Genomic DNA, 20942 nt, shown 5'->3' with positions numbered 1-20942 from the left:
GTTTTTATTAATACTGTAATGTCTTTTTGAAATTCAGAAGGTGGAGTGCAGTAGTTTGATATTATTGAATTCCAAAAAGAAATATCAGATTATGTTTAAAAATTGATCTATTCCTCGAGGCATATTAGATTATATTGGATTCATAGGTTTACTTGATTAAGTAATTATGTAAACCTCTTGTGCCTGTAGGGCACCTCAAAGGGTGGGGGCTCACAGATAAAAGACACGGCAAAGGACTGAGTTAAAGGGTTTTGATGTTAAGAGTTTTGATGCTGAAGCCTTAAGCTGGAGCCCCAGGAAGTAAGCTCACAGAGGAAAGGGAAGGAAGTCCCAGGAAGGGAGGAACACTGAGCACAGGAACAAGCAGGAACCTGGAAGGGAGGAACCCAGGAAGCCTGAACACTCACAGACGTTGGCAGCCATCTTGCTCCAACATGTGGCAATAGACTTCGGTGAGGGAAGTAACTTATACTTTATGGCCTGGTATCTGTAAGTTCCAACCCCAAATAAATACCCTTTATAAAAACCAACCAATTTCTGGTATTTTGCATCAGCACCCCTTTGGATGACTAAATACATATGGTTAAAGAGATGAAGAGTATCAGGAAGAGACTGGGTAAGCAAAAATAAGAATTTGAAAACCTGATTAGAAATATAACAGAACTTATGGGAATGAAAAGACAGAACAGATGAGATTAAAAACATATTAGAGGTCGGCAGACTTGGCCCAGTGGTTAGGGCATCCGTCTACCACATGGGAGGTCCGCGGTTCAAACTCTGGGCCTCCTTGACCCGTGTGGAGCTGGCCCACATGCAGTGCTGATACGCGTGGGGAGTGTGGTGCCACGCAGTAGGAGGGCCCCATGCACAAGGAGTGTGCCCCATAAGGAGAGCCGCCCAGCACGAAAGAAAGTGCAGTCTGCCCAGGAATGGCACCACACGCAGAGAGCTGACACAACAAGATGACACAACAAAAAGAAACACAGATTCCCGTGCCACCGACAACAACAGAAGCAGACAAAGAAGACGACGCAGCAAATAGACAGAGAGAACAGACAACCGGGGTGGAGGGGGAAGGGGAGAGTAATAAATAAATAAATAAATCTTTAAAAAATAATAATAAAATATTTTAAAATTAAATAAATAAAAACATCTTAGAGACGCAGAACAGCACACTCAAAATCAGAGAAGAAAGAATAAGTAATGTTTAAGACAGAACAGCTGAAATTGATGTACAGAAAAACAGAGAGAGAAAAGAATGGAAAAAATTGAGCAGGGGCTTGGGGGTTAAATGACAACATGAAACATAAAAACACATATGTCATGGGAGTTCCATAAGGAGAAAAGAAGGTAAAAGGGGCAGAAAGAGTATTTGAGGAATTAATGGCTGAAAATTTCCCAGTTTTCATCAAAGAAATGAATTCAAATTCCCAAAAAGCTCAGAAAACTCCAATCAGAATAAATCTAAACAGAGCTACTACAAAAGACACATAATACTCAGAATATCAAAAGCCAAAGATAAAAGAAAAACTTCTGAAAGCAGCAAGGGAGAAGCAACCCATCACATAAACCATCACATACTGGAAACCCAGTAAGACTTAGTGTGGATGAGAAACCATGGAGAAGACAGTAGTATGATATAATTAAGATACTGAAAGGGAAAAACCAACAGCTGAGAAACACTGGAAAAAGACATCTCATGCAAACAATACCCAAAAAAGAGAAGTAGCTACACTAACATTGGACAAAACAGTTTTTAAACGCACAAAAGTTACAGGAGATACAGAAGACTATTAATATATTGATTAAAAAGACAATCCATCAGGAAGTAGTAACTGTCATAAATATCTTCGCATCTAACCAGGGTGCACAAAATACATGAGGCAAAATCTGGCAAAACTGAAAGGAGAAATAGACATCTCTACATAATAGTTGGAGACTTCAACAGTCCCTCACACTTCAAGAGATAGAAAAACTAAAGAGAAGATCAACAAGGAAACAAAGAACTTGAACAATATGATGAGCTAACCTAACAGACATACACAGAACTTCACATCCCACTCAGTGGGTTTATACATTCTTTTCAAGTGTTCATGGCTCCTTCTCCAGGATGGACCACATGTTGGGCCACAACATAGCTCTCAAAAAATATAAAAATACTGAAATTATACAAGGCACCCTCTCAGATCATAATGAAATGAAGCTGGAAATCAATAATAGACAAGAAAGGGGGAAATTCACAAATGTGTGGAGGCTAACAATATACTCTAAAACAATAAGTGGGCCAAAGAATAAATTTGTAAGAGAAATTAATAAATATCTCAAGATGAATGAAAATGAGAACACAACTTATCAAAACTTATGGGATACAGCAAAGGCAGTGCTGAGAGGGACATTCACAGCCCTAAACACCTATAGTGAAAAAAAGAGAAAGAGCTAAAATCAAAGACCTAACTGTACACCTGTAGGAACTAGAAAAGAACAGCAAACCAATCCCAAAGCAAGCAGAAGGAAAGAAATACTAAAATTAGAGCAGAAATAAATGAAATTGAGAATAACAACAAAAAACACCAACAGAGAATATCAACAAAAATAAAAGGTGGTTCTTTGAGAGGATCATAAAAACTGGCAAACCCTTAGCTAGACTAACAAAGAAAAAAAAGAGAGAAGATGCAAATAAAATCAGAAATGAAAGAATGAAAGGTGGGATGCTACAACTGACCCCACAGAAATAAAACTATTTATAAGAGGCTACTATAAGAAACTGTATGCCAACAAATCAGACATTTTAGATGAAATGGACAAATTCCTAGAAATGCACAACCTACATTGACTCTACAAAAAATACAGAATTCAACAAACCAATCACACTTAAAGAGACTGAATCTGTCATCAAAAATCTCCCAACAAAGAAAATTCCAGGACCAGATGACTTCACTAGTAAATTCTACCAAGCATTTTGAGAATTAACACCAACTTTATTTAAATTCTTCTAGAAAATTTGAGAGGAGGGAAAATTACTTGTAGCAGTTTAGTATTATTTATGAATTCTAAAAAAAGATATTCGATTATGTTTGTAAACTGGTCTGTTCCTCTGGCTGTAAAAGTTTGTATTAAATTCAGAGATTTCACTTTTACTTGATTAAATAGTGATTAAGGCTTTGATTGGGCCATGTCAGTAGGACGCTGAGTCTCCAGTGGGTGGGGACACTCAGAGAAAAGACAATGGCAGAGAACAAAGGTGTGAGCTTTTAATGCTGGAGCCCCAGGAAGTAAATACACAGAGCAGCAGATATGTGAGGAAAGAGAGAAGGTTCCATTAGACACAGCAGAGGTCCCAGGAAGAGAGACAAAGTGTCTACCTGACACTTTACAGCTGGCCTTGTGGAGAGAACAGAGCAGCTGAGCCCAGAAAGAAATGAGCTCCAGGAAAGAGATGAAACTTATCCCAGCCTACAGCTGATATTGGAAGAAGCTGGTACCACAGAGCCTTAAGAGGAAGATGAAGGCTGGACCCAGTTAGCAGCCATCTTGCTCCAACACATGGCAACAGGCTTTGGTGAGCTAAGTAACTTACACTCTATGGCCTGGTCACTAAAAGTTTCTACCCTAAATAAGCATCCTTTATAAAAGCCAACAGATCTCTAGTATTTTGCATCAGCTCTCCTTTGGCTGACTAATACATTACTCAACACATTTTATGAAGCCAACATCACCCTAACACCAAAGCCTAATAAAGACATTGTAAGAAAAGAAAATTACAGGCCAATCTCTCCAATGAACCCTAGAAGCAAAAATTCTCAAACAATACTTGCAGATAGAATCCAACAATATATTAAAAGAATTATACACCAGGATCAAGTGGAATTTATTCCTAGTATATAAGCAAGGCTCAAGATAAGAAAGTCAATTAATGTAATACACCACACATTAACAAATTGAAGAGGAAAAAAACCAGACACAGAATAACCGTTCAAAAAAATCCATCGTTTCTTGATAAAAAACACTTCAAAAGATGGGAATAGAAGAAAAATACCTCAATATCATAAAAAGCATATATGAAAAACCCACAGTCAACATCATACTTAATGGGGAGAGGTTGAAAGCCTTCCCTCTAAGATCAGGAACAAGACAAGGATGCCCACTACCACTACTGTTATTCAACATTGTACTAAAAGTCCTAGTTAGATCAATTAGACAAGAAAATAAAATAAAAGGCATCCAAGGAAGAAAAACTCTCACTATATGTAGATGTCATGATCCTATATTTAGAAAATTCCTGAAATGTTCAAGAGAAAGCTACTTGAGCTAGTGAGTTCGCAAAGTGGCAGGATACCAGATTAACCATGCAAAAATCAGTAATTTTTTTTTACAGTAATATTGAACAATCTGAGGAGGACATCAGGAAAGAAAAATTCCATCTACAGTTGCAACAAAAAGACTCAAACGCTTAGGAATCAATTTGAACCGAAGATGTAAAGGACCTGTATTCAGAAATCTACAAATAATGCTAAAAGAAATCAAAAAAGACCGAAATAAATGGGAAGGCATTCCATGTTCATAGAAAGGAAGAGTAAATATTGTGAGGTTGTCAATCCTACCTAATTTTAGATTCAATCAAAATCCAATAGCCTAGCTTACAGAAATAGAAAAGGCAATTACCAAATTTATTTGGAAGGGAAAGAGCACCTGAATAGCAAAAACATCCTAAAAAAGAACAATATGGGAAGACTCTCACTGCCTTTCCTTGAAACATATTACAAAACTATAGTGGTCAAAACAGCATGGCATTGGCATAAGGATACATACTGAAAAATGAAATAGAATTGAAAGCCCAGAAACAGACCCTCACCTCTTATGGCCAAATGGTTTTTGACAAGCCTACCAACCACATTACTGGGACAAAACAGTCTCTTCAACAAACGGTGTTGGGAGAACTGGATATCCATAACCAAAAGAACAAAAGAGGACTGCTATTTCACTCCTTATACAAGAATCAACTCAAAATGTATCAAAGACCTAAATATAAAAGCCAGGACCATAAAACTCCTAGAAGATAATATAGGGAAATATTTTCAAGATCTGTTGGTGGTGGAGGTCTCTTAAACATGAGCAATGAAAGAAAAAAATAGACAAATGAGAACACAAAATTAAACACTTTTACACCTCAAAGGTCTTTGTCAAAAGAGTGAAAAGGCAGCAACTCAATGGGAGAAAATATTCGGAAATCAAATCTCCAATAAGGGCTTAATATCCATGATATATAAAGTAATTCTGCAACTCAACAATAAAAAGACAAAGTCCTAATAAAAATATGGGCAAAATACCTGAACAGACATTTCTCCAAAGAAGAAATACAAATGGCAAAAAAGCACATGAAAAAATGTTTACTATCACAAGTCATAAGGGAAATACAAGTCGAAGCCATAATGAAGTATTACTTCACACCTATTAAAATGGTCACTTAAAAAGACAGAAAACTACAAGTATTGGAGAGGATATGGAGAGACAGGAATGCTTATTCACTATTGGTGGGAATGTAGAGTGGCATGGCCACTGTGGAGGACTGTTTGAGAGTTCCTAAGGAAACTGAATATAGATTTGCCAAGTGACCCAGCAATATTATTACTCAGTATATTCCAGAAAAACAGAGAACAATGACACAAACAAACATCTGCATACCAATGTTTGTAGTAACATTATTCATGATTGCCAAAAGATGGAACCAACCAAGGCATCCATCAACCAAGAATGCATAAACAAATTGTGGTATATACATACGATGGAATATTATTCAGCTCTAAGAAGAAATGAAGTCATGAAGCATAACAACATTGATGAACCTGGAGGACACTATGTTGAGTCAAGCAAGCCAGACTCAAAAAGGACAAATACTATATGCTTGTGGTATTATAAACTATATTGTGTAAACACATGGGGTTAATAACTAGAATATAGGTCACTAGAAAACAGAAGGAGGTTGGAAAATGGAAAGGTATGGTTTAATCTGTGCAGAACTGGTAAAAATGTTGGTAAATCTTTGGAAATGCATAGTAATGATGAAAGCACATCACAGTGTTTGTAACTAGCATTGCAAACATGTGGGTATGACAGTGGGCAAAAGGGAAAGTCTTCCAGGAAGGAAGAAAAGCTAAAATAATTTAACACAGGACTGCATAACATAGTGAAGTCTCCTATCTTTGAAACAAAACAAATGTATGGTAATAATACAAGATGTTATTATCAGACAAAAATACATCCAAAGCAAACTTTGGGCAGCTAGCATATAGTAATCTATTGACAATCCTGATTAAGGGTTAAAAAACAAAAAAGGAAATATACTAAGTGAAGGAAACTAGACAAAGGCACTACATATGGTTTGACTCCATCTATACAAAATATAAATACAAATAAATCATAGAGATGGAAATGGAACAGCAGCTAGGTACAGCAGGGAAAGATCGATTGAGAAGTGATTATTAAGGGGTAGAGCTTTTTTTTGCCTTCTTTTCTTTATTATTATTACTATTGGGATAATGAAAATGCTCTAATATTGATTGAAGTGATGAATGTACAACTCTGTAATTACACGAAAAACCACTGATTGTACATTTGAATGGACTATGTTTTATTAATAGCTATCAATAAAAACTGATTTTTAAAAAACAACCACACCCAGTATCTGATCACTCTGACCACCTCTACTGCACCTTGGATCAAGCCGTCCTTATCTCTCACCTGATGACTCTAATAACCTAAGAGCTCTTCTCTGACCTTTATTGCCATATATTCCCACAGTAGTAGTTATAAATCTTAAAATGAATGCCTACCAAGAAAAATTGTCATGTTTCCAATTCACTAAGAAAAAAGACAAAGGTCTTCAATGTCCTGTGAGATCCTGTAAGACCTGGTTCTCCCACCATTCCTTTAAGTTTCTGACCTCCTGCCATAGTACCCTGCCAGCCCCAGCTGGGTTTCCTGCATTTCCTCAACAATGCACGGCACTCTCCCTGCTTAGGGTCTTTGGTCTACCTGTTCCCTTTATCTGGCATTTTCCCCCTCCCATTTCCCCTGGCTAACTCCATTACCTCCGTCAAGCCTTAGCTCAAACCTAACTTGAAATCTACCTTGACCATTGTAGCATTTTGATATTATGAATACGAAAAATAGATATTGGATTATGTTTGTAAACTGGTCTGTTCTTCTGGGCATATTAGATTATATTGGATTCAGAGGTTTCACTTTTACTTGATTAAATAATGATTAAGGCTTTGATTGGTCCTTGGTAGGTGGGGACTCACAGAGAAACTGTGCCACAGAGAAGGGAGGTTAGAGTTTTGACCCTGGAGTCCAGGAAGTAAACAGAGAGAGGAGCAGTGAGGAAGGAGAGAAGTCTCCATTAGACACGAGAGAGGGCCCAGGAAGAGAGAAACAGTTCAGAGAGAGCTAGAGAGAGCTGAGCTCCTGAGCCTGGAGAGAAACAAGCCCCAGGAAGAGAGGAACCCAGGAAGCCTGAACCCTGGCAGATGTTGACAGCCATCTTGCTCCAACACATGGAAATAGACCTTGGTGAGGGAAGTAACTTATGCTTTACGCCCTGGTATTTGTAAGCTTCTACCCCAAATAAAGACCCTTTATAAAAGCCAACAGGTTTCTGGTATTTTGCACCAGCACCCCTTTGGCTAATACAACCATCCTATTCAGTACCTGTATTCCTCACCCAGGACTCCTCAAGCCCTCTTAACTGCTCTATTTTTTTTTTTTAATTTCCCATAGTCCATTTCTACCTTCTAACATATCAAATGGCTGACTTATTAATTATCTTTCTAGTTTTTTTGCCTGTTTCCCTAACTAGAATGTAAGTTCCACTAATATATTCTTAGCATGTGTAACAGTACCTGACACACAGTAGACAATATATATTTCCAAGTGAATGAATACTGATAGTAAAAGGAAAATAAAGAAGGGAATTTTTATGAGGTAGGAAAAAGGAGAGAATATCTGGAGTTATTTCCTTCTCAGGGCAAGAAGGGATGGGAGCTTCTGGGTAAGAAGGAATAGACACAGTTTAATGAGGTAAAAGAAGAGAAGAAAGGGCCCAAGTGCAGCTGGGGCTACAGATGCAAGCAGGAACTTGGAGAAATCATCTATTTTTTTTCAGTGAATTAGAAAGTAAATCTTCATCAGGCTGGAAGAAGATACACTGGGATTTTGAGAAGAGAGAGGATATACACTGGTCCTCTAGGAGAACAGAAAAGTAGACAAGACTTGGGGAATCCAGTGCAGTGCTGCTACATTTCATGATCCAGGATTTAAAGAAACACCAGGGAGCCCAGTCATGTGCTTTTCTTCGGATATGTTCCGCTGTCAGGAAGTAGGTAGAATATACAGAGGACTGGATTTAAACAAAGGTGAGATTTAACCACATGACTCTGACGCAGTAAGAAGGTAAAATGCATAGGGGATGCAAGGCAAGAAGAGAGTGATTATGATAAGTCAGGAATTTTTTATGAAGGAGAGAAGTGAGAACACAGTGAAGGGCAACAGGTGTGAGATAATGAAAAGGTGGAATCAATAGATCATAAAATCTGTCCTTTCACAGTTAAACTTTGTAACACAATGTTAAATATTTTCTGAAATATGAAAGTTAAAGATACCAAGTATAGAGTACCAATTTATACCGTTTGTTTAAAAATTTTAAAATAGTCAACACATTGTACCAATTTCTACCAATAAGGAACACACACATTTCTCTGATTTACTCTTCCTTTAAGGTACAGATGTCTGATTCTCTTTGAAACACACTGTTCCTTCCCAAGATAATTCTTTCTTTTTAAACTCCTATATGGTTATAGCTCATAGTTCACTATACTGTCTTATACTTATAAGCATATTATATGTTAATTTGATCTTCAAGCAAAATGAATTAGTTGTAAGTTGGCAATTATGCATACAACTTAACCTCACAGGCCCTAAGACAAGGGTGCATAGTAAATACCTGATGATTGATCAAATGACTGGCTGACTTTTAATGTAAAGAATGGAGAACAAACACTTAAAAGAGGTGCGAGCCTAACAAAAATACCAAAAATGAACTATGGGATACAGGAAAGCAAGAGGAGAAGAAAAGGAAAGAAAGAATGCCCAGCTTATATAAGGTTTATTAAACTATTTCAGTTTTACTTAAGTTTCCCACTGCGGTGATACTCAAGGTAGTAATTAAGATAATGGGCTTTGAAAATAATACCAGGGAGCATGGCTTTGTAACTGGAATTAAAATACTAGGTTCAAATCTGTAGAAGAGAGTAGCTACCAAAAGCTGGCTCAGGATATTCAAGCAGTAGTTGGTTCACTATCAAGACAAGAGAATACTGTGACACAATGTCTTAATATTTGTTGCTGTTCATCAACTAAAAAGGGCTGAATCTCAAACTCAAAACAGAACTCTAAATTACCATGTAGAAAACCATAACTTTGGGTTCTCACATGAGAGCCATAAGAAGAATCATAAACATTCGAGACCTCTCTGTGAAAGAACAAAAAAAAGTGTGCTATGAAACTTCTAAATTTTTACATTATGTTGGTTCATGATTTGAAAACTCAGATTCTGAAAGAGGATGGTTAATAGAGAGATTAGCTAATACTTCTTTAGAAGATATTTTCCTTCTAGTTATGTAAAGATTTCCAATTAAAGCTAGGCCAATTCAAAAATTTTAAACGAAAGTGTCAATTTTGAGTAGAAATTCTAAAAAGCTATTAATTAATAAGCAAATGACTACAATCGTTGGAATCATTTAATATACATGAACAAAGTAAGCATCCTTACACAACATTTGAGGTAACCTTTTTTTCTTTTTTAGGTACCAGGGCCAGGGATTGAACCCGGGACCTCCTATGTGGGAAGAAGCACTCAACCACTGAGCCACATCCACTCCCCTCAGGTAACTTTTATTTCATCATAAGAATAGAGTCTTCAGCAAAGTATATCTTATGCTGGTACTTAAATTAGAGTAAACTCTCCTGAGCAATTTGAACTACAAGCTGAATTTCAAATGTTCTGCTTATTTTACACCATTCTGAACCACAGATGACAAAGTTTGTTAGAAGCTGTAATTACTCTGCAAAGCCTAAAAGCCAATTAGAGGCCCTGCAACATGCCAGTTCAAAAAAAAAAACAAAAATAGCAAAAAGAATTTTCTTTGGAGATCATCTGTTCAGATTCTATTTAAAAGTTTATGATTTTATTTCAACCCCTTTAACCCTTTAAATACTAATTTCATTCTTTTTAAAATACCACTAAAATTTAATATGAAAAAAAGGCATTAAAAACAGATTCTATTCATAATTAAATCAAATGAAAATAATGCTGACTGCAAGTTATAACGACCACAGAATGCTTATTATTAAGATCACAAATATAATGTCATTGTTGGATATTCTTTAAAAGGGGCAAAAAGCATCTTCCCTTTTTTTAATGTTTTTACTATCTGGAGACAAAAAGCAGAGTCCCCACGGAAAGACCCAGCACATCAATACTAAGGAGGGACATGCCGTGGTGTGCGGGCAAGTCCAGCAGAGAGCCATCCAGGGGTGACCTGGGCCAGCACCACATGTGCTAGGTGGTTCGTAAATGGCAAACCTAGGAAGTAAATGTTAGGTTATTACCCCCTTTTTATAGATGAGCACACTGAGGCTCAGAGGCATTCAGTAAGTGGCCCCCAACAAACAGCTGTGAATAACTGTAGAAAGATCCATTCCAGGTCCATCTGAGTCCAGATTCCACTCTCTTTCAGTGAGGACACAGGGCCAGACAACTGCCTTACAAAATCAGATTACCTGTGAATACAACAGGACCGCATCCTTCCTTCCACACCTTCCCCCAACCTTCCCTGTGTTTGGCCCTCCTTCAAAGCAATCCGGGAGGATTTCACCTGTCACTGTGCTGAGGGCGGGCCCAGATGTGTCTGCTCCTGGCGCTTTCTCGTGCAGTGGAGTGTGGGAAGATGCAAACCCATCAAGTTAGTGAGGATAAAAATGTCCATTCACTAACGGGGGAACACTGTTTCCTAAGCTTGCAGGGATCCAGCCCCACTTTTCACGTTATTTGTGTCTGAACCATTTATCTATTACCCAAGAGTCAACACATTTTTCTCCAGGTAAGCAAGTAGGAGGGAAAACAAAGAAGTTCTTGCAGTTCATTTAATAACATAAGGAATTCTATAAATTAGGGGAGTATTCATTGGGTTATTAACATTTTATTCTACCCTAGAATATATTTATGACTCTATGATCCAAGATCTAAATTCTAACAGTTTACTTACCATAGACTTTAACTACATTAAAATTGAACTTGAAATCATGACATGTTAATGTGAACTTCTCCTAATACATTTTTCTTTAATGAATATGGTCACCATAGATACCACTATTTGCCAAAAGTAAATCTTCAGACCCAACATTTTTCTCATCAGTGTTTCTCCACCTTGTCTACTCACCAAATCCTGCCTCTAATTAAATAAACACACACCTAAACAGTCTTCAAAAACAATTGTTCACTGCATACCCTCTGCATATTTGAAATTTCAAGTAAAAACACAGTGGTCACTGTAGGACAACAATGATGAAAATAACATAAAGCACTGACTAACAGAGAGAGCTATAAGCTGCACACAAACATCTAATGGACTCAAAAATATATGACTAGGCAAGGTGACCTTTATTAACTTTTATAGCACAAATCTTCCATGCTTAATGTGGAAAATTTCTGAAGTATATTCAAAAAGAAAAGGAAAAAACACCCATAAACCCACCAGGTAAAACCACTCCTAAGGTTCCAATGTCTGTGTATTATTTCAGATATTCGCTAGGTGTTTAAAAATAAAAATGAATCCACACAATATATGGACTATATTACATTACTGCTTTGCTTACTTAATATATTTAAATGTTTTTCATGTCAATAAATAAAGACCTACATTATGATATTTAATGGTGGCATACAACTTCATTGTACTCATATACCAGAAAAGGAATTTTTAATAATCATAATCCATGAAGCAAATACAAGTGAACTGCCCACATGTTAACAGGATAACTAATCATTCTACTGCATAGTACATTATTGAGTAACATGTTAAAAATCAGAAAAGCAACTGTAAGCACTATTTTTCCTTTAATTAAATAAGAACTAGTCTGTACTTGATGCATGATAAAGCTGATTCAGTAACAAAATTCTAAAACAGTCCAACAAGAATGTACATTTGATAGCAAATTTCCTGAGGGTAAAGGCCATACTATTCAGTTGCCTAATATTGTGTCTAAACAGAGGAGGTATCAAATAAATTTTTAAAAAGCAAAAGAATAAATGACTAACACTTGCCAAATTCAATAATGGATTTGTGCCTTGGCTAACTGAAACCACATTTAAAATAAAAGTTGAAAGAAGACTACATTCAATAGAATAATTCATTCATGCAAGAATCATCAATGGGTGCTAACATTAGGGAAAAAAAAAACTGATGAAGAACTGAATATGTGCATGGCATCAAGGTGCCACCCCAAATTACCTGCCAGTCTCCAGGATGAAAACCTAAGCTATCAGCACCATAACCTAGCACCATTGATAGGTGCTTAACCAAAAATTAAGCACCTCCTGAAACGAAGCAATTTAAAGTACATACAAGCACCAATGAAATGGTCTTGGTAGGAATACTGAAACTTGTGACAGATTTGAAGTTTTGTGAATGTGAGAAAAGATCATGTTCTTGAACTAATCCATTCCCGTGGGTGTGGGGCCCTTTGATTGCATTAGATGCGGTCAAGGGACCTTTTGATTAGATCACTTGATCAGGTCGCTTTAGGGTCTTTGATAGAGGAGCCCCACCATGTGTTTGATGGCCCACAGCTGAGTGCTAAGTGAAAGTGGCTGGAGGAGAAGGCAGAGCCTGAGGCACAGAGCTGCTATTTTTGCCTTACCACGGGCAGGAATCCAGGATCTGTCCAGCAGCTGACCTCTGATGAGAAAGCATCTCTGATGATGCTGAGATGTGGACATTTTCACAGCCTTGGAACTGTTAAGTTTTTACCCTAACAAATCCCCAATATATAAGCCAACTCATTTTTGCATTGGCAGCCTTTAGCAAACTAAAACAAACCTGAATCTCATGGAGTCTCTAACTTACATTTACAGAAATAAATGGCTTGAGGAACAGATCAAATGACAACTCACAGAAATAATCCAGAAGAGACGACTTTCTACATGGCAATGTCTTGGTCTTTTTAATAAGTGAATTACCAAAAAGGCATGGGGGAGGAGGGGGTAGACAGAGCATGGAATTGTTCTCAACTAAAAGAGACTTAAGGGACATAACTACTAAATGAAATGTGTGGTCCTTATGATACTGGTTTAAACAAACCAACTGAAAAAGATAATTTAGGGGATAACTGGGGAAATCTGAAAATGAATCAGGTACTATATGATATTGAAGTATAACTTTATTAAGTATAACAATGGTACTGTAATTATGTAGGAAAATGTCCTTATTTTAGAGAATTAATAACGATATTTTAGCCTTGCATTTTTCAGTATCATATTTTTCTCTAAAATATTTTAAGAAGAGGATGATGCAAATATGGTAAAATTAAGGAAAGCTTAGAGAGTTAATTTGAATGTGAAATAATTATTTTTAAAAAATAAAATTATAATATATAGACAATATCTTCTTAAAAAGACAATTCTAGTTCATGAAACTCCATTAACTCAAGTTAAACTTAAGAATATTTCCCTGGGTACTGAAGTTTAAAGGTATCACTGTGGGGGGAGTCAGTTTACTTAATATCAACTCTAACTCACAACTTACTTTCCTCAAGTTTATATATGTATCAATGGGACAGTTTATTCTCGTGCCTTTAAAGGTGCTTATCAGTGAGTATGAGACTGAAATAATAAATGCACACAGAGCCAAAGATGCAAACATCAAAGCCCATGTTTAAAGCACCTGCCCTACTCTCCTGCTTTCCACACCCTTAATTACCCACTTCTCTCCTTCCTTTCCTAGAGAACTATTCAAAATTATTGTCACTGGAGTGCCCTTTATGTGCTTTAATTAGTTAGCTAATCGGTGAATTCTGCCCCTCTCCTGGAACCTCCTTGTCATCAGGCATCTTCTCCTTGCCCTTGTTTTCAAGTCTCTGCTGCATTTGAAGGTTCTTGGCTCTGACCTTTTGACTCAGCCCCCCTTGATTTTCCAGGCTGAGGATTTGCCTGGGGTTACTAGCAACTCTCTGACCTTTCACTAGTCTTCTTTCCTAGGGCCTCTTCCTCCAAGTGAGTTGCCTGCTTAGGCTCAGGTCTTTGGGTAATTCTGCCCTTAGTAAATTCAGGCACTCATTAAACAAACACTTACTATGCACCCACAATATGCCAGGCACTGAGGATGCAGCAGTGAACGAAGTCCCTATTTTTCTTAAACGTTTTATTTTATTGAGGAGATGGGTGGTCAGACAGTAAGTTAAAAACTTAGTTTATAACATACTAGGTGCTATTAAAAACTAGGAAGGGTAAGGAGGGTTGACAGGAGGCAGGGCTATCTTAGAAAGAGAAGTTAAGGGGGCTTCTGACTGAAAGGAGGGACGGAACAACAGAGGTGTCTGTGGAGGGAACACTGAGTGCCAAGACCCGCGGCTGAAGGTGGCCCGGACACCCGAGGGAGGACCGGCACGGCGCCGCCGGGACAGGAAGAGCAGAGGTGCAGCCCCGCCTCAGGCGTGCTTTCCAGGGAAGGCGGGAACTGGCCCCAGCCCTGCCCCAGCCCCTCCCTGGAGGCGGGCTGGCATCTCTATAGAGGCCCTGTCCTGACTGCAAGCTCAACGCACCCGAAAGGGTTTGTTTCTGTTTTTCAATCTTTCAAGCTGAGAATTACCATACCAGTGCAATTTTTCTATCCATTTTCTCTCTGTATCATTTTCCTAATTACCCAAGAATCACATCCCCGTCCTCTCTGACACGTCCCTATCTTTCAACCAACATGGCTAACCCAGCAACCGTCATGCTAACAGATCTTTTCTAGCATCTCTTGGAACAATCCATTCTTTTCACTGCTGACACCCAACTCCAGGAATTTATTACCAAAATCTGGATCACTGAAATGGCTTCCCAGATGGTCTCCCTTTCTTCAGGCTTCTCCCTCTCCAAGTTGTCCTATACACTACTTGCCAGATTAGTCTTACTCAAACTCTTATTCCATTATGTCACTCACAGTCTCAAAAATATAACTACTCTCTGCAGGACAAAGTTAAAATTCCTTACTCGTCTGACTATTCATAAGCAAGCCCGAATCTTTTTCAAACTTTATTTCTCACCGCTGAAAACTATGAACGCTTTCTGCATATAAACATATCTTTTCAATGTTCCCTAAACATACTGCTGATTATTCTTAACTTCAAGACTTAAGGCATGCTGTTTTCCTCACCTGAGGCTCTCTCTTTCCCTTCTACCTAAATTCCAACCATTCGAGATTTTCTCTAATTATTCCAACCCATCTTTTCGACCCCTGAAGATCTGCTGCAGTTCACATCTACACCCCATAGTCTGGTACGTGACCACAGGCCGTGATCTGACTGCTTAGCGCACACCTCCTTAACTATGTTGTAAGCTACAGGGAATCTGCAATACTTCTCATATCTCTTTACTATACATCACATTCTATGTATATAAAGACTGAGTACAAACAAACAAACAAAAAGGCTTCAGGAAATATTCCAGATAAAATATAGTTTATCACTACAAATTCCCTTTTTCTCTTAAAATAACCTAAATATTTTAAGCTAAGTATTTTCCTTCAGAAACAAAGTTTACTTTATGATCTCTTTTCCCCCAAAATCTGACATACCTATTTTTTCAAAATCTAAACTGTCCAGTTTAGACCACCTCTGAGAACATTTAGGAATAAGTATCCCAGAAGAAAACTATATGCTTAAACCATAAACATATATATTTATGTACATCCTAATAATATCAGAAGCCTAGTCACATTCTTGGCTTCAGAGAATCTGCTCTAACACTTAAAAATATCCTTCTTTCTTTCCCTAGGGAAAATGGTAAAAAGGATTAGATGTATAGAAACAAAAAGTAGGCCTACCCATCCAGAAAAAAAACACAGAATTGTCCAAACAATGAATTCTAGAGATTATGAACATCAAATCCTAATAAATAATTTAATCAAGAAAATATTTAAAGATAATCCAAGACTAGTTATTAGAATCTGCTCTGATTTCTTGACATTTTAAGAAGGTGAATTTTTCCCCCCTTTTGGGAAGTCTGTCTCCGAATAAGTTAGCCTAACTTTAAAAGGTTTCAAGCACAGCTAAAACAAGGACTCTGGGTCTTTCCTATAGCAAGAAGAAGATTTATTTTATAAACTAGTTTAACTGGTGCATATCAAGCAAAATGCAGAAATTACTTTAGAATAATCGGCTCATTCATCTCTAGAAGAATAGGGGAAAAAAAAAGTATCACTTTAAATCTTTTGCCAGTTTAGGTCAGCTTTCCATTATATCCTCCAAAATGCATTCTTTTTAAAGAATTAACTTCTAAGAAATAATTTCGCCCTAGTATCGGTTGTTTTACTACAACATTAAGATTCCATATATATCTTACTTAATTCTCCCAATCAAGTTTTAAAATAGTTTAGCTTCCATTTCACAAATTAGAAAATGGAATCTATATGATTTTTAAGTTGCTTGTTCAAAATCACAAGGCCATTAAGACGGTAAAACAGAGTCTCAAATTCAGGTTTTCCAGCCCTAAATTCCAGATTCTTCTTACTACATCACATATTGCTTTAGGAATGTTAGCTGCTTGCAAGAAAGGTATCAAGTCTGTTCCTTTATAATAAGCTTTATATAGTTCACTTTCTAGTTTTGTGCAAATAAAGTGATGATAAAAACAGGTGACATGTAGAGTATTAAAATGTTTTCCCCAAAGAAAATTGATCAAATTTATTAATTAGTATTCATGCCCCTCAAATTGCCATCTACTTTTAAAATATTACATTTATAAGTACCAACGAACTTTGATATGATTACAAGATAAACCAAAGTTCTATGTGACAGAGAGGCTGAAAAGAAACACTGTTTCAGAATTTCTTTTTAGAAATTATATCTAAAAAATCGTTGTCAATATCAGATTATTGTTACAAGGCTGAGAGTATGTGTGAAATATTTATTGAACACATGTTAAAAAGTTAACATGAATTAACATAACTAAAGTTGCCTGGGCACTGATATCAGAACTTGTTCAGGTTTGCCAATCTATGATAGCTTTGCTGATTCCTGTATCATAATAAAATAAACTTTTGATAAGAAAAAAAAGTCATTAATAGGATGAGATCAGAGATGAAACTTCCTAAGGGTATAGATATCCCCAAAGAATCTACGAGGTAAACAGTAAATCTGTAAATAGCACAGTTTCACAAAAATATTTTAACAAAATGTCTATTTCTACAGGATGATTGTGAAGCTTGAAGGAAGTAATGCCAACGAAATAATGCTACAAGAAAGGAATATACACTTATTTTTTAATTAACTTATAAAAATACTCCATAGAGAGAGAAACTTTATCAGGGTGCTTTTGGAAGCAACAACTGTTGCTGGTTGGATGACTCAATTACCATGAACTGTTCTGGCATGTTTCAAAAGCTTTGCCATTTTAAAACATAAAAAATGTCTAAAAATGCAACCATAGTGGGTGCGCGGGGAGGGGGGGGAACAATGACAAATTGGTCCAAAAGGACACTGAGGCCTCATAGTTGGAAGACTATTGTGCTGACAATTAGTAACACAGGAAGCAGAGCACAAAACAAATGAATGAAAAAAGCTGAACTTGCAATGAAAGACCTTATTATAGTGCAGAAACATTATTGTAATAAAGGGGCAATGTACTCTCCCTATAAAACTTTCAAACAGGCACCCTTGTCTCTTTTCTCTTCCTCTGCATTTCGTTTTTTTCATTAGCATCTGCTTGATTATGTATTCTTTCCAACCCAAAAGAATGCCTCTATATCTTTTCTAAATTTTGAGGCTTAAAGGTCCTTCCTTCCACTGTGGCCTTGGGCCTCATTTGACTTTATCAAAAACATAATAAATTAACATTTAGAAGAAAAAAATATGGAAAAGTAGTTATTTAGCATAAAACACAACTGTAGAGGTAGCAACGCAAGCGCTTGATTCCTCTGCATTACGCTTCAGTATCTTTAAATGAAATAGCCAAAGGCTCTGAAACATATCCTCAGATGCTTGTTGAGAATAACGAGATCTGATCAATGACAGCGACAGGTAAAACGAGCCTGGAGGCCTGGAATACGCACAGGCTCTGAACTGCCCGCACCAGCAAACCCTCCTCCCTCCTTCCCCCCCCCCCCCCCCCCCCAGCTCCGAGAGGGGCCAGAGAAGCTGTGCTCAGTAGAGCTGTGGCAGGAGCCTGGACACCTGAACCCTGTGGGTTTCACGCCCATCTCTGCTGCTTGACACCTGGCACGGCCCCTGGTGAATTCCATGAGCCTAGTTTCCAGCTATAAAGAGATATTATTTATCCTTCAAGTTTGTTAAAAGGATTAGCTCCATGTGAAATGCACATAGCACAAGGGTGCTCAATAAGAGATAACATGACCACTACTGTTTCAAGAAATTAACACGTGCTGCTGATGGGCAAATCACCACACCTCCAAGAAGAAAGGACTGTAGAGATCCTTCCAACTCACCCCCTCACTACACAGGTGACCAAACTCGGAGTCCCAGCCCACTATTACGTAGAGAAGTCTCCAGCAAACACGGGACCACTTGACTACGACCTCCCCCTTGGCTCCAGCATAAACAGGAATCACGGTTTCCTAACACCTCGCTGAGAACTGTGACTCTGAGGCTACCCTGGCAGGTCACCCAGCTTTGGTGGGTGCTGCCGGAACACTGCTTCAAGAAAGCACTCGTCTCCGAGCCCCGCCTGTGACCGCAGGCACTGCAGCCACACAGACTTCAGAGCAGGGCCTGAGACTCGGGAAAGTTTCTTAATCTCTCTAGGTCTCACATTATTTAGTTTAGTTTAGTTTTGTTAAAAAGATGACAATATCTACTTCATGTTGCTCCTGTGACGGCAGAACGTACTTCTACATTTTGAACTGCCAGTTCTCCTCCCTTATTTCCTTAAACCCCTCCTAAATGCCTGCGTATTAATCACAAGGAAGGTGGGGACTAAAGTACCAACTAATGGGCAACCATTTTTCTAATTACAGTTTTAGAACTATAATTACACAAAATCCTCTACTTCCTAGAAACTAAAAATTTAAGAGAAAAGTGATATACTAAAAGTAAATATTAAGTAAGTCAGATCAGTGTCTACATTTACTTTAGCCAAAAAAGAATGATCTGTGCCTTTAATCAAGTAATAAGTGAGTAATGTCAGAAGGCATGCAGAAGAATTATTACTCATCAGATGCAGGCCATGGAGGAAAATGCTGAGGTCAGTAAAAGGCAAAACAAGAGTACAAGGATCCTTAGCCTCAGCACCGAAGGCTGCTGACATTTTTATCTGAAGAACTGAGATACGCAGACTTATTAATACTTAGTTTAATACAAAGAAATTATACAGTAAATCTACCCTAGCTACCTGATTACACGCAGGTGTAGGTGGTGACCAGAAACAAAGAACCAAAGCAAGCCCTGGGCACACACAGGCGCGCCAGCCCACGCGCCCTGGCGGGCCAGCCGCGCCTCCCCCACGTAAAAGGAGCCGGCGCTTTCCACACAACCACATAGAGCGCTAAAGGGCCCTCTTCCAAACCAAAAGCTATACTTTAAAACATTTTTAGTTAAAGGAGAAAATCAAAAGAGTAACTTTTCATTGTAGTAACATACACACAACTCAAAATTTTCCATTTTAACCCCTCTCAAATATATAATTCAGTAGTATTAATTACATTCACAATATTGCACGATTATCACCAATATCCACTGCCCCAACTTTTTTCATCACCTCAAAAGGAAATTCTGCACCACCTCCGACAACCTCTAATCTATCTGTCTCTATGAAATATGTTTTTCCTAGGTATCTAATATAAGCAACATCATACAATATTTGTCTTTTTGTGTCTGGCTTATTTCACTCAATATGAGTCTTCAATATTCGACGTCATTTATGACGAATAATTTCCCACTGCAAGTATATGACATGTTTTGTTGATACACTAAAATGCTGACAGGCACTTGGGCTGCTTCTACCCTCTGACTATTGTAAATGAGGCTGCCATAAACACTGGTACACAAATACCTGTTCAAGTCCCTGCTTCGGATTCTTCTGGGTTTACGAGCAGTAGGATGGCTGGGTTATATGATCATTCTCTGATTGCAAACTTTTTGAGGAGTACCAAATTGAATTCCACGGTGGCTGCAGCATTTTTAAATGCCACCAGCAATATACAAAGGCTCCTACTTCTCTGCATCCATGCCACCACTTACTATTTTTTGGTGTTTCCTTTTTTTAAATAACAGCCATCCTAGTAGGTGAAGACCAGTAACTTCTAAGGCGGGACTTTAAAATGGAATACTTGAGTCAGTAAAATTCTTCCCTATTTCACTGAGGAAGATGCACAACAATGTTGTTACAGAAACTGCATCTGAAATGTCAACAAGTTTAGCAGGGGACCCAGAGCCTGACTCTGTGTTTCATATGATCACAGCATTCGGTTAAATATTTCAAGTGCCTTATTTATTCCTATCATTTATTCTTTTTCCTCTTTTTGATATTTTTCGCTTTATATCAGGGATAGGAAAATAACATACCATCTGGAGCTTTCAGTCATGTCTAAGGATTTCATACCCATTTAACTCAACAATAAGAGACTCATCCAAAGTTCCTCTGAATTATTTTCGCAAATTAATGCTATTCCTGC

At 37.7% G+C, this 20942-nt stretch overlaps 1 protein-coding gene across 26 annotated transcripts in view; it reads right to left on the bottom strand.

The window, feature by feature from the left end:
- Nucleotides 1-20942, bottom strand: part of AKT3 (AKT serine/threonine kinase 3) — a 337190-nt gene that overhangs the window by 150670 nt on the left and 165578 nt on the right. The gene's annotated exons all lie outside the window — the stretch shown is intronic.

This window comes from Dasypus novemcinctus, chromosome 13 (genome assembly GCF_030445035.2).
Source record: "Dasypus novemcinctus isolate mDasNov1 chromosome 13, mDasNov1.1.hap2, whole genome shotgun sequence".
NCBI classification, from domain to species: domain Eukaryota; kingdom Metazoa; phylum Chordata; class Mammalia; order Cingulata; family Dasypodidae; genus Dasypus; species Dasypus novemcinctus.
This window is presented reverse-complemented; position numbering and strand designations above follow the sequence as displayed.